General features: G+C 48.4%; 1 protein-coding gene across 4 annotated transcripts in view; it reads left to right on the top strand.

Annotated features, from left to right (window-relative positions):
• Positions 1 to 944: 944 nt before the first annotated feature.
• The window catches only part of Insc (INSC spindle orientation adaptor protein), a 104749-nt gene continuing 94191 nt past the window's right edge, over positions 945 to 11502 (top strand). For 2 of the 4 annotated variants that reach the window (XM_060366995.1, XM_060366994.1), the window contains exon 1: positions 945 to 1342. The gene's annotated coding sequence lies outside the window, so the exon portion shown is untranslated. Of the gene's footprint in view, positions 1343 to 5630; positions 5675 to 11502 lie in introns of those variants that run through there. The other 2 variants (XM_021638614.2, XM_060366993.1) reach the window with 2 other exon arrangements.

Below are 11502 nucleotides of genomic sequence, written 5' to 3'. Positions count from 1 at the left end.
GACATGATTCAAATGCAGCCAGAATGTAGGTGATAGAGGGAGGACAGAGTCCAGATTATTTGCATCCCCCTTACTCCATTGGTATCGCGTGGAGAGAAGATTCTTCAAACCGGCCACTTGAGGAAGGTGTGCTATGGTGTCAGCACCCAGCCAGTGTTGCCTAGGGGAGCCGGCCCTGTCCCAGGGAGGAGACAGACCCTTGGATAAGGGACTGAAGTCCTCTTACACAACTAGGGACAAAGTCACGCTGTCTGGATGGAAGCAGGCTGGAACTGAGACTGGCTTGTCCTGAGAATGGACCACCTGCAGCGCTAAGGCCCCAGAGAGCCAAGGTGGGTGATTTGATGTCAAAGCTATGGCATGCCCAAGGCCAGGCGGCAGCAGTGCCAGCCAGAGCAAGGAACAGGAATGTTTAGTTTGAAGGAAGAAGCCCAGGCATTGTACCGTGGAGGCTGCACTGAGCCTCCTTTCCCTGAACACAGCAAACCTCCTGCCAGGGCTCCAGGGGTGAAGAAGTGTCTTTTCTTGGCAATCTATGAAGGTACAGGGTGGAAGGCATTGGATAAAATGAACTAGAAGCTTCCTTTCAGTCTAAAAATGTAGCATTCCAGAGCTTTTGGGCCCGCACCAGATTTTTGTGGACTTAGCCATTTGACATGCAGCCCAGGGGTGAGGGTGAGGTAGGGAGGTGTCTCATCAACACCCCCTGTCATTTTTGGCAGGTCTGTGATGTGGAGGGTGACTTAAGTGGGTAAATAAATTTCCAAAGGGAAGCACCTGCAGTGGGCAAATCCAGTCGCATTCCTGGTGCATCGGGGCTGCTCAGTGAGGCTGCGCCCTCCTCAGGGATGGGAATTGCGCCCAAATCTCTCCTCGTCTTCTTTCAGCTCCAGGAAACTGATTGTGGAGGCACAGTCCTTTCTCCTCTCCAGATGTTGGCACGCGGGACACATGTGGGCGCCCTCGCCTGGCCGGCTCTGGTGGCTCCGGGTGATGGCTCGGCCCAGGGGTGAGCCGGGTCTCTAATTAAGACCCGACCACGGTCTCATTCCAGAGTTCCCACAGATGACAGCGTGCGGTCTGCACCGTGGCCAGGGGCTCCGAAATAGCCCTCGCGCCCTGGCGGAGCCTCGCAGGCCACGGTGCCTGGCGCGGGACAGAGGTTTGGCTGGGTGCGCGCCGCCAGGAAAGAGCCTGGGGGTGGGGGTGGGGGCAGCGGGCGGCCTCCGGCTGTGCCGGCCCCCGTGGCCACTCTGCGCCTGGCCTCCGGAGTTCCAGCTGCTGAGCGCTGCCACCCACCGCTGGCTCTGCGCACTCCCGCTTTCTGCCTTGTAAACTCAGAGTAAGTAAGCAGCGGGGATAGCCAGTTCCCGGGGCTGGCTTCAGGGCTGGGGATGGAGCTGCGAGCCTAGTCGTGACTGTCAGGCTGGCAGGTGTGATTGTGTCAGTGTGGGAGTTTGTGAGTGAGTAGAAGTGAGTGTCCTCAGTGGGAGGGAGTGTGTCTAGCATGTGCTTTTTGTTTTTTTTTCTAGTGTGTGTGTGTGTGGCCTAAAGCATGCCCACAGGTGTGGCACACAGGTGGGTGTAGCTGTGGCAGGGACAGGAAGGTGTCAGGGGACAGAACCTGCCAGTGTGGATGAGGGTGAGAGATGGCTTAGAGGTAGAAGGTGCGGATAAGGATCAAGAGGTATCTGAACTCACACTTTCGAGGATGACCTGACTTGCCTCCAGCTGTTGTCCTCAACAGAGGCGTCTCGCTTGTAGGTCACGCAGCTTTGGTTTCCCAGGGCTTTGGGCCACATTCAAAGCCCTCATCCAGTGAATGAGATTCTGACTGATCTTACTCCATGGGGCCAGGAGTGGAACTCCACTTTTACAACCAGGAAAAGAGACAGGGGAGAGGGTACACTCACCCATGTACACGCAGCGCAGCCACACGCGATGGCATGCATGCGGTGTGCACCCACGCTGTAAATGCGTGTGCAAAACCACACAGCCTTGAATTGACCTTGACATTGCCTCTAGCCTCCCCTGCCCCCCATTCACTGGTCATCTCTGAAAAGTGGTTTCAGAAACCAGTCCTCAGTAGGGATCATTGCCACTCAGGCTTCGGCTGGGAGGAAGGGAGGAGGTGATAAAATGCCTTTGTGTGTCTCATCTTTTCTACACTAGGGCTGGCCATGGAGCCCAGCCTCCGGGCACTCTTAGGCCTTATGGGCTGGTTCTGAAACAGCAGTTGCTCTCTTAGAGGTGAGGAGGCCAACCTCGGCAGGTGAGGTGTGCTAAGCGAGGGTGTGAGTGAGCCTCAGCCCCTGTAGCTGGCTTTATGACTTAGAGTCATCCTGCTGTGAGTGAGACCACGGGCCTGGGCTGGGGCTGTTATGGTTAGTGGACCCATTTCTTCAGTCACCCCGCCTGCAGCTGCTGGGGAGACAGCCTTTTCAACACTCCCCTCTCTCCTTCAGCAGTTATGTGGAGACCATGGGGGGCACTAATAATTATGCTTGGACCAGAGTGCCCCCCCCATTCCAGGGCTGGTACTTACATTTATGGTTATTATTTCATTATGGCTTCTAGAGCCCACCTGTCCTGGTCATTCCCTTCTTCATCGGTTTCTGTGATGTGTCCAAATCCAATGTGCTTCTTCAGTTGAAATGGGAAATGATCCACGGTCAGTCATTTCCAGAGGGGTCCACTAGGATCTGTCTTTCCTTTGGTCCAATCCTAGACCCGACCCGTAGAGATGGAGACCCCTAAGCTGGCTGTGGCTAGCTTAACAGCTTTGCTGCAGAGAGAAGGAAGTTATTTTTCCTTTCTTGTTTTCCTTCTCACTCTGGCTTCTAGGAAACTCTCAGGCTGCTAAATTCTAAGTTAATAAGAGTCATCACTTCAGTTTTGGTTTCTACTTTAATAATTTTATAGACTACATTTCTTTAATTGTAAACTCCCTTACTTTTTATAGAAGAAATGAAAAAAAAAAAAAAAAACCAAACCAACCAACCAACCACCAGTCAAGTGTCCTGTTAGCCTCTGACAATTGAAGCCGTGTTATTTGGACTTTCTTCTTCTTTTTTGTTGTTACATCTCCCCTTGGAAATATTTCATCTAAATTTTAATCTCTAACTTTCAGTTGTGACTTCTGAGCTCGAGCTCGGATTGGTGACCATGTCTCTGGCTTTTTTCCCTAGTGGCTGAGAGAGATAATGGCAATCTCTGTGCTGGTGCAGACAATGGGGATTGTCTAGAATGAATTGGGGTATTGATCAGCTCCTCTGCTCCGAGGGCTTCAGCTGCCAGCCCCTCTGTGTCTCAAAAGCCCTAGTGTTTGGGTGCCCAAGGGGTTTGATCCTTGCCCTAAACCTGGCCATGGCCTCATGACTGCCCCTTCCTCATGTGACCCTGCCTTGCCCAGGGCTTTGCTGGGAGGTCTATGTCTCTTGGGTCTGAGCCCTATTTCCCTCCGCATGATTGAGGTCTGTGGAGACAGAGCTTGGAATGAAGAATGTGGGCTTTCAGAGTGTGCAGGGGCTCATGAAGGGTTATCTTGCCTTCTCCTCTTGGTCTGGAGGCTACAGGATGGTGCTCGGCCCCGTGTCTTTCTCCAGAATGGGTCCCGAGTCTTTTAGATAGCCAGAAAGCCATTTGTTACTGTTATTGGTAGAGAATCTCTGTGTCACAAAGCTGGTGAGAGCTCTAATTCCCCCTGAGAGGTTATTTTACCATAGAGGCTGCTGTGTTTGGGAAAAATGCCACGGCAGGGCTACACTTGCACAGGGCAGTGGTTAGAGTGCCTGGTGCTGACCTTTCAAGCCCTGTGAGGCTGACTGCTTCTCCCGGCATGCTAAGCCAACCATACTGGGTGGCCATTGCTCATGTTTGAGGCTAACTATAAGAGAAGCATTTGACCACAGAAGGAAAAATCAGGGACGCTCTGAGCTTGCTACTAGGCAAGGCTCAGGGGCTTTGTTCCTCTCTGGATGAATGGAATCTCAAAGAGGTTCCACGCTGAGGATTCGTTCTGGTTATGCTCTGTTGGTTTCCCGACACTGAAACTGGACCTGGGAAGCAGGCTTAAAAACAACAAGAGGGCATCATACGGGATGCCAGTGTGTGAGCAGAAAGGCCACTCACAACGTCCTACACTCAACATCCAGTAAATGCCACTTCTCTGGCTTTGGATCTTTGAATCTTTTGTTTCATGAAAACTCTAGGACAACTTCTGAAATGGGTCCTTGCATCTTAGACACAAGGAGACTGAAGCACAACAAAGTCAAATGAGCCCAGGGTCAGAGCCAGTTATACTTTCTTGCCAGCTCTGCCATGATGGTGTGTGCAGTGGATAGCTCCTGGCCACTGAGTGGGACAGAGAAGGCCTCCATTTTGGAAGCCTGAAAGCAGGAGAAATGACCCCTTCAGGTAAACTAGGGGAGGGGTCAAGGGTTTGTCTCTCTCTGGCACCAGGAAGTGAACATCACTAGCATTGTGGCTGAGCAGTCCACCTGCCCTTGCCAGCCTCAAAAAGGAATACTCATTCCTCAGGAAACACGAGTGCACGGCAAGGGAAGGCCTCGCAGGCCAGGTGAAGATCTCCCTCCCAACATTATGAGGTGGGCAATATTGGGATTCTGTGCCTCCCTGGAGCAATCTCTGTTCTTGGAATGTAGCCTCCACCAAAGTGCCATGATCTAGCCAGTCTAAGTTCCCTTCCTCCAGCTCTAGGTACCCCCAGTGCCAAGCTCTGGGGTGTCCCAGATCCCCTGAGGTTGTCTCTGGGCAGACAGGACTCTTCCAGGCGTGATGCAGTGTCTGTAGACGTCAGCAGTTTGGCTGAGTAATTGTGTATAGTGCTCAGTTTGGAGAAATGGAGGGCTAGTCTTACAAACCAAATATCTGGGTTTGGAAACCCTGCGAATTGTGGCCTGTGGTCTGAGAGGGCTGCATTGTGAGCCTGTGTGCCCTGCTGGTTTAAAAGATGCCATTGTGGGACAGAACATTTCATCCAGGCCATCTATCCTAGCGGAGTCGGAGGTGGGTAGCACACACTGACCATGGGCGAGGAAGAAAGCATAAGCCTTGCAGGCAGAAAGAGCTGATGTCCCGTTCCAGTTTGCTGGCCTGTAACATGGATAAATCTTATTACAGCAGCGATGACAGGAACAGGAAAGCTGTTAAAAACCTAGCATCTGGCATAGAATAAACACACCCTGAAAGACAATCTCCCCGTTCCCATCTCTTCTGCTTTCATGAAAGAACACTAGACCAGTGGTAAGAGAGATGGATACCAGCTCTCCTCAGCCTCGGAGCTTGCTGTGTTATCTTGCCTTCCCAGTGCTTCTCCTTCCTTCCATGTAAATCAAAAGACAAGCTCCTTTCCCTTGCTCCTCTGTATATTTTAAGGACAATGAAGAACTCAGGGACAAATCTAGTAGTTCAGTTAATACTGAGTCATTACTCCATGTCTGCTATATTGAGACCCTTTGTTATGCTAGGACCCAGGCAAAACATGTGACAGAGGGAAAAGGAGCATCCCTGTCCCGGCATCAGCCTCTGACCATGTGACAAATCAGACATGCCCATCTGTGGGTATGGTCCATACAGGCTGGGTCCTCTCCAGCTGTGCACACTGGAGAGGCCTTTTCAGAGATGGCACCCATGGTCTGCATCCTGAAAGACAGTAAGTAAAGAGGAGGACTTTCTAGGCAGAGAGACCAGCATGTGCTAAGGTGTTAGGCTGTGTGTGTATGTGCATGTATGGATGTACATGTGTGTGTTCTGTTCACATGCATGTGGACACATATATGTGCAGGTATGTGGACACGTGTGTGCCCATGGGTTGTATTCCTCAAAGACTGTGGAGGTACAGTCTTTGGTAAGTTGCTGAACCCAGGGCAGCCCATTTGGCTAGTCCAGCTAATAAGCTTGCCCCAGCGATCCTGTCTCTGCCTCCCTAGCACTGACTACAAGAGGGCTGCTGTGTCCACCTGACTTCATGTGGTGCTAGAGTTCCAAACACCAGTCCTCATGCCTGCATGGCAAGTGCTTCTCCGTTGAACCAGCTCCCCAGACTCTTCTAAGCTTTTCTTAGTGGTAAGCTCGGGGGATTTTAAATGACCGTGGCTGGAGCCTACTGTGTGAGTGCCTGGTGTGATGGAAATGAGACAGGAGACATTGCAGAGAGCTTGGAATTGGGCCGTGATGCTACACTCAGCTATCCAGAGAGTACTCTCATACTTACAGGCAAGGCAACAGAATTCAATAGAAAGGTTGTAGTCCCATGGGAGGTCACTTATTCACTCAAGAAATGTTTATTAGGCGCTTACTATTTTTATGTCACCTTGAATTTTGACATCATATTAAACTTTTTTTTGTTTGTATTTTCAAGACAGGGTTTTCCTGTATAGCCTAGACTGTCCTGGACTCACTTTGTAGACCAGGCTGGTCTCGAACTCACAGAGATCCACCTGCCTCTGCCTTTGAGTGCTGGGATCACAGGTGTGCGACATTGCACCCAGTTTCAAGGCCTAAGGTCTGTCGTCCCTGAGTGAGCTTGAACCACCAACTTTTCAGTTAACAGCCAAATGCGCTAACCGATTGAACCACAGAGACAGTCATTAAAACTGCAAGACTAGTTAAGAAATCCTCTTTGTCTATAGTTTTCATGATTACATGACATATATATATATATATATATTTTACCATTCTGATTTTCTTTCTCTCCCATAACATAAAAATATATGTCTCTCACTTATATGTTCATTTTCATTGCTTTAATAATTTATATGTCATGGTTGTAAATATATTGCCATAATGTATCTTTTGACTAAATGTGTGAACACATACACGTTTTCTTATTTCCAGTGTGTGTTTAGAGAAAGGCCCAGCTACTTGGCACAATTTGCGTTCATGCCAGTCGCCTTTCTTCTAGCTGTGGCAGTCCTGATGAAAGCAACTTAAGGAAGTAAAGGGGCTTTTGGCTCGTGATTTGAGGGGGTGCGGTTTATTGGTGAAGGCCGTGAATGCAGTGGCAGAGAAAGTGGACTCTTTGGACTCATCTGGCTTCCAACTCTCCCCTTCATATTCAGGATGGTCATCAGTCTTCAGTTAAATCTCTCTGGAAGTACCCCCCAGACATGCCCAGAGCTGAGCCTCCTGGCTGATTTCAGTTCAGTAAAGTTGGCGATCAGGTTATACATATCACAGCCTTGATATCATTTGTGTGGCCATCATCTTCCTGCCAGATCAGTCTGTGGATGATGTTAGCGACATGTCTCTTTAGTCTCCTCTGCTTTATTTCTCTGGACCCTTTGGTTTTGAACAGTGCCCGTGGTTATTAAGTTGAACCTGCTCCACTTTGGGTGTTTGGTGGTCTGCAGGCCTGGAGTCGGCTGTGTGTTTTGGGAGGGAAAATGTGTTCTCCAAAGCCACAGAGTGGGACAGTCTGATGACAGAGGCTATCAGTGCTCACTTCAGGTGACATCTATCATTTTTCCACAGTGAAATTACTGGTCTCCTCTTTTTAAGTTAATTATTGATTTGTGGAGAGATATTTTGAGAATATAGACATATATTTACCATCAAACTTACAGTGATACAGCAGTCATAATTTTGAATTCATTATATATATATATATATTGTTATTTTACTATCAGAAAGGTTACTAATTTTCTCCCTCCCTCTGTTCCTCTTTTTTATTCTTCACTCGGGCCTCATATATTCTTAATTCATTGGATGAATCAAGTGTCATATTTATTTTAGCTTGATGGTCACATGATCTCAGATACAGTCAGTGGGATGTAAGCTGGATTCTGTTTCTTTTCAGTTTGTTTCAGTGATTCTCTGAGTGCTTCCTTATTATCCAGTGTAGCAAGAAGTTAGGGTTCATTTTGATCCTTCCTTTTTCCAGCCTTGGAACTAGCCATTTGTTTGAAGAGTCCAAGCTCCTTTAATGGGGGAATGGCATCTAGAAACCCAACTGGAGGCAACCTGTGTCCTTGTTATTGGTGTTTATGCTTTCTTGAAGGACTAGGACATGCATATTTATTTCCTTTTACAGTTAACCGATACAGCATGTTTATAAATGTGTGTATGCATGTGTGTGCATGTGTGTGTGTATTTTAGAAGAAATAACACTGTGAATCTGATGTAGAGGGTAACAGGGCAAGGGTATGTTGGAATGAGGGGCAGTTCATGAAGGGCCTCTTTCAGAAGACGATATTTAAAGTGATTTGTGTGTGAAAAGGAGAAGCTGGAAGGGGAGAGAGCCAAGGGATTGTTTTAATTACACAGAATGGAGACAAGGCAGAATCAACTACATTGTAACTGGTGAATACAGAAAGTAGCAGAGATGCAGGCACAGGGTCTCCCAGTTTATGTCCACAAGGCTCGTCAAACTAAACACATTCAGGATGGAATGCCTGTCATTGCCCCCTGCACAGTCAGTCTTAGGCATGCCTGGTCCTCACCAGGGGTTTCAGAACTCACTGAATGCCCTTTCAATCCGAACAGTAGCACAAAGCAGAGAGATGAAGCCACCGTCCTCATCATCTCTCCGCTCTAAGGCCAGGCCTGCCATCTGCATACTTGTTGATGTTAGTGTGTGTCGCTCAAGTCCATCTTTCTCTCTATCTTCACCAGCATCCCCTAGTTCAAGGTATCACTCTAGACACCTGAGTGACCCCATCATGTCCATCCTGGCTGCCCTCCAGTTTGTCTTCACAGAGCAGCCAGGGGAGACTTCAGGACAATTCTGGTCAGGTCATTTCTCTACTTCAAAGCACTTCAATGGCTTTTGACCATCTTGAGACAAAGATCAAATTCCCAAGTAAGACCCACCAGGTCTCACTTGTCTGGCCCTGCTTTCCACAGCCCTCCCCTCACTGCCTTGCCTCAGCTGGGGGCCTCTCAGGCTTGTTCCTTTATTCGTGCTGCTATAGGCCTTTGCAAGGGCTACTCCTCTGCCTAGAATATTCCTCCTTCCTCTCCTCACCTGACAAATTTCTCTATATCCCTCAGTTCACTTTTCACATCCATGACTTCCCTGACTAAATAAAATACCATTTTATAGACTTTCAAAACACATTGTACTTCCTTTAAGGACTCATCACAGTAGGGATTTCTGTTCTGCTGTAATAATGAATTTTATTTTATTTTAAGGTACTTTGTGCTATCTGGGACATTTCACTTTTGTGTAGTGCTTTATCCTGGTTGGTAGGTTGGTAGCACATTACTGACACATGCCACAGGGACACACTGAGTGAGCAGGTAGGTGAGCAGCTAGATGGGTGAATGAGTAACAGAAAGAAAATTTAAGTGAAATTTTATTTGAAGATAAAGACAAATCATTCAACTTGGAACTTGTACCATCTTTTGGGCCAGTGGCTTGGACCATTACCCAGGAGATTTGTGGAGATGGTGAACAAATCTGTGTATAATCCCAAGGAGTGCTCTGGAGGAGGCAGCTGAACTCCAGTGGTAACCCTGAGCTCTGGCCTCTCTATTTTCCCCACCTCTGGTTTGTTGAGCGCATATAACATGGGAGTGGTGTGAAAGATCATTACCATCAAAGGGAGCCCCCAGAGTAACCAGTTTTACTGTGGAGAGAAACAGACAAGCACCCCAAATGATTTTGTGGATCAGCAGCTGCCAGCATGCATCTTGGCTGGATGTAAACCCAAAGAGAATGCAGAGACCCGGGCTCACAGACCCAGCCAGCCCCCCTTGTGAGAGCTAAAGCGCTAGAACAGGCCATGTGGTCCCTCTGGCTCACTCATTCCTGCATTCCTCACTCTCCTGTCACTCATCAATCTATTTCCTCTTCTTTTGGTCACTTCCCCACCCACCCATCTGCCACCTACCCACTCATCTGCAAGCAAGAATCGATGTTGGGTGGATTTATAGGCAACGCTCACAGCTGAGGATCTCCTCCTCTCTTACATTACTTTAACCCATTGTCCTCGCAGCCCAGAGGCTCAGGTAAGGAGCCAGCAGTGGGGTGGGGGTGGGGGTGGGGAGGCTTGCACCACGCTTACTAAGTACTGTTTATCAGCGTGGCAGTTTTTTTCTCTGTCTCTTTTCCTGCTGACCGACTCTCTTTCCTTGGTTCCCTCTCCTGGCTCTCTTCTTGTTCTCCACTTTGCTGAACTCCCTTCTGTGATGGCTTAGGGAACTGGTTGCTCAAACTGGTAACTAGGTATATGCAAAGTAGTTGCAGGGTTCTGCAGAGAAGGCCAGGTCTCAGTCAGGCTCCAGAGAGAAAGGCGAACAGCTGCCTCTGGGGCACCCTATTTTTATTTTTACTTTTTTAAACATCAATTGCCCTTCAATCCTACAGAATTTGCCAAGATGCTGGAGGTGTGCCTTAAAATACAGCGTTTAGAAACCAGCGGTGATAACTCTGGCTGCCCTCTACACATGCTGTCCTTTCAGTTTTCTGAGGACTGTCATTTACAAAGTGAATTTACTCTCCAAATGGGTGCTGCCCATCTGCTGTAGCAGACAGGGTCGGAACTGAGCAGGAGAGGACAATAGCAGACCCATCAGATAGCAACATCTTGGAGCAATGCCAAGGGTGCCAAGGGTCTAAGTTACAGACTCATTTACTCATTTACTCACTCTCCCATCTAGTCAAGCATCTGCTTAGCATCTGCTGTGGGTTGTGCATTGCTCTAGACACCCAAGAAGCGAGAGTGGGCAAAGCCAGTGTCAAGTCCTTACAGGATTTGCGTTTTGGTTTGGGAGGACAGCTGGCAGGTCGAATGCAGGATGCAAACACAGTTCACAGTACCAGGTAGAAATATAAGAGGTGGTGAAGGAGCACCAAGAGTGGGGAAGGTTTGGATAAGCACACGTTTAAGCAGAGGTCACTCTCTTTTCAGTCTTTTGGCTGAGATCAAGCAGAGGCCTGGAGGAGGAAAAGACACAAGCTATGGGAGCATTTTGGAGAGGAAAGGTAAACCCAAAAGGCAAGGGTGAAGGCCCAAAGGCATGTGTGGGGAAGGTCAGTAGGAATGGAGTGAGTGAGGACAGAGTCCACAGGCGAGAGGTCAGTACAGAAATGGTAACCAGACCCAGAAGTTCCCTGTACGCCATTCAAACAGCAATCTGAATGACAGCAGGGACTTGGGAAGGATTGAAGAGCGTGTTGTCATGCTTAGGTTGATATAAAGAGAATAATAGATTGTAGAAGGGGAAGGTACAGAAGAGAGAGTTTCTTTTAGTAACTCAAGAGACAGGGGATGGCCATCACCGACCGTTCATTCTTTCCACAGGATTTCTCTGCCATGCCTCATGCATTTTCCAATTTTAATTTTAATTAATTATAATTATTTATAAGCTATGTCTCTGCATATGGCTATGTGCATGTGAGTGAGTGCAGGTGCTGGAAGAGACAGAGATGTCAAATGCCCTGGAGCTGGAGTTACAGGCAGTTGTGAACTGCCTGATATGGATGCTGGGAACCAAACTGAGGTCCTCTGAAGGACCAACAAATTCTCTAAATGACTG

The sequence above is a fragment of the Meriones unguiculatus genome, chromosome 14, assembly GCF_030254825.1.
Source record: "Meriones unguiculatus strain TT.TT164.6M chromosome 14, Bangor_MerUng_6.1, whole genome shotgun sequence".
NCBI classification, from domain to species: domain Eukaryota; kingdom Metazoa; phylum Chordata; class Mammalia; order Rodentia; family Muridae; genus Meriones; species Meriones unguiculatus.
The sequence above is the reverse complement of the archived record's forward strand: the minus strand, read 5'-3'. Positions and strand labels throughout refer to the sequence as shown.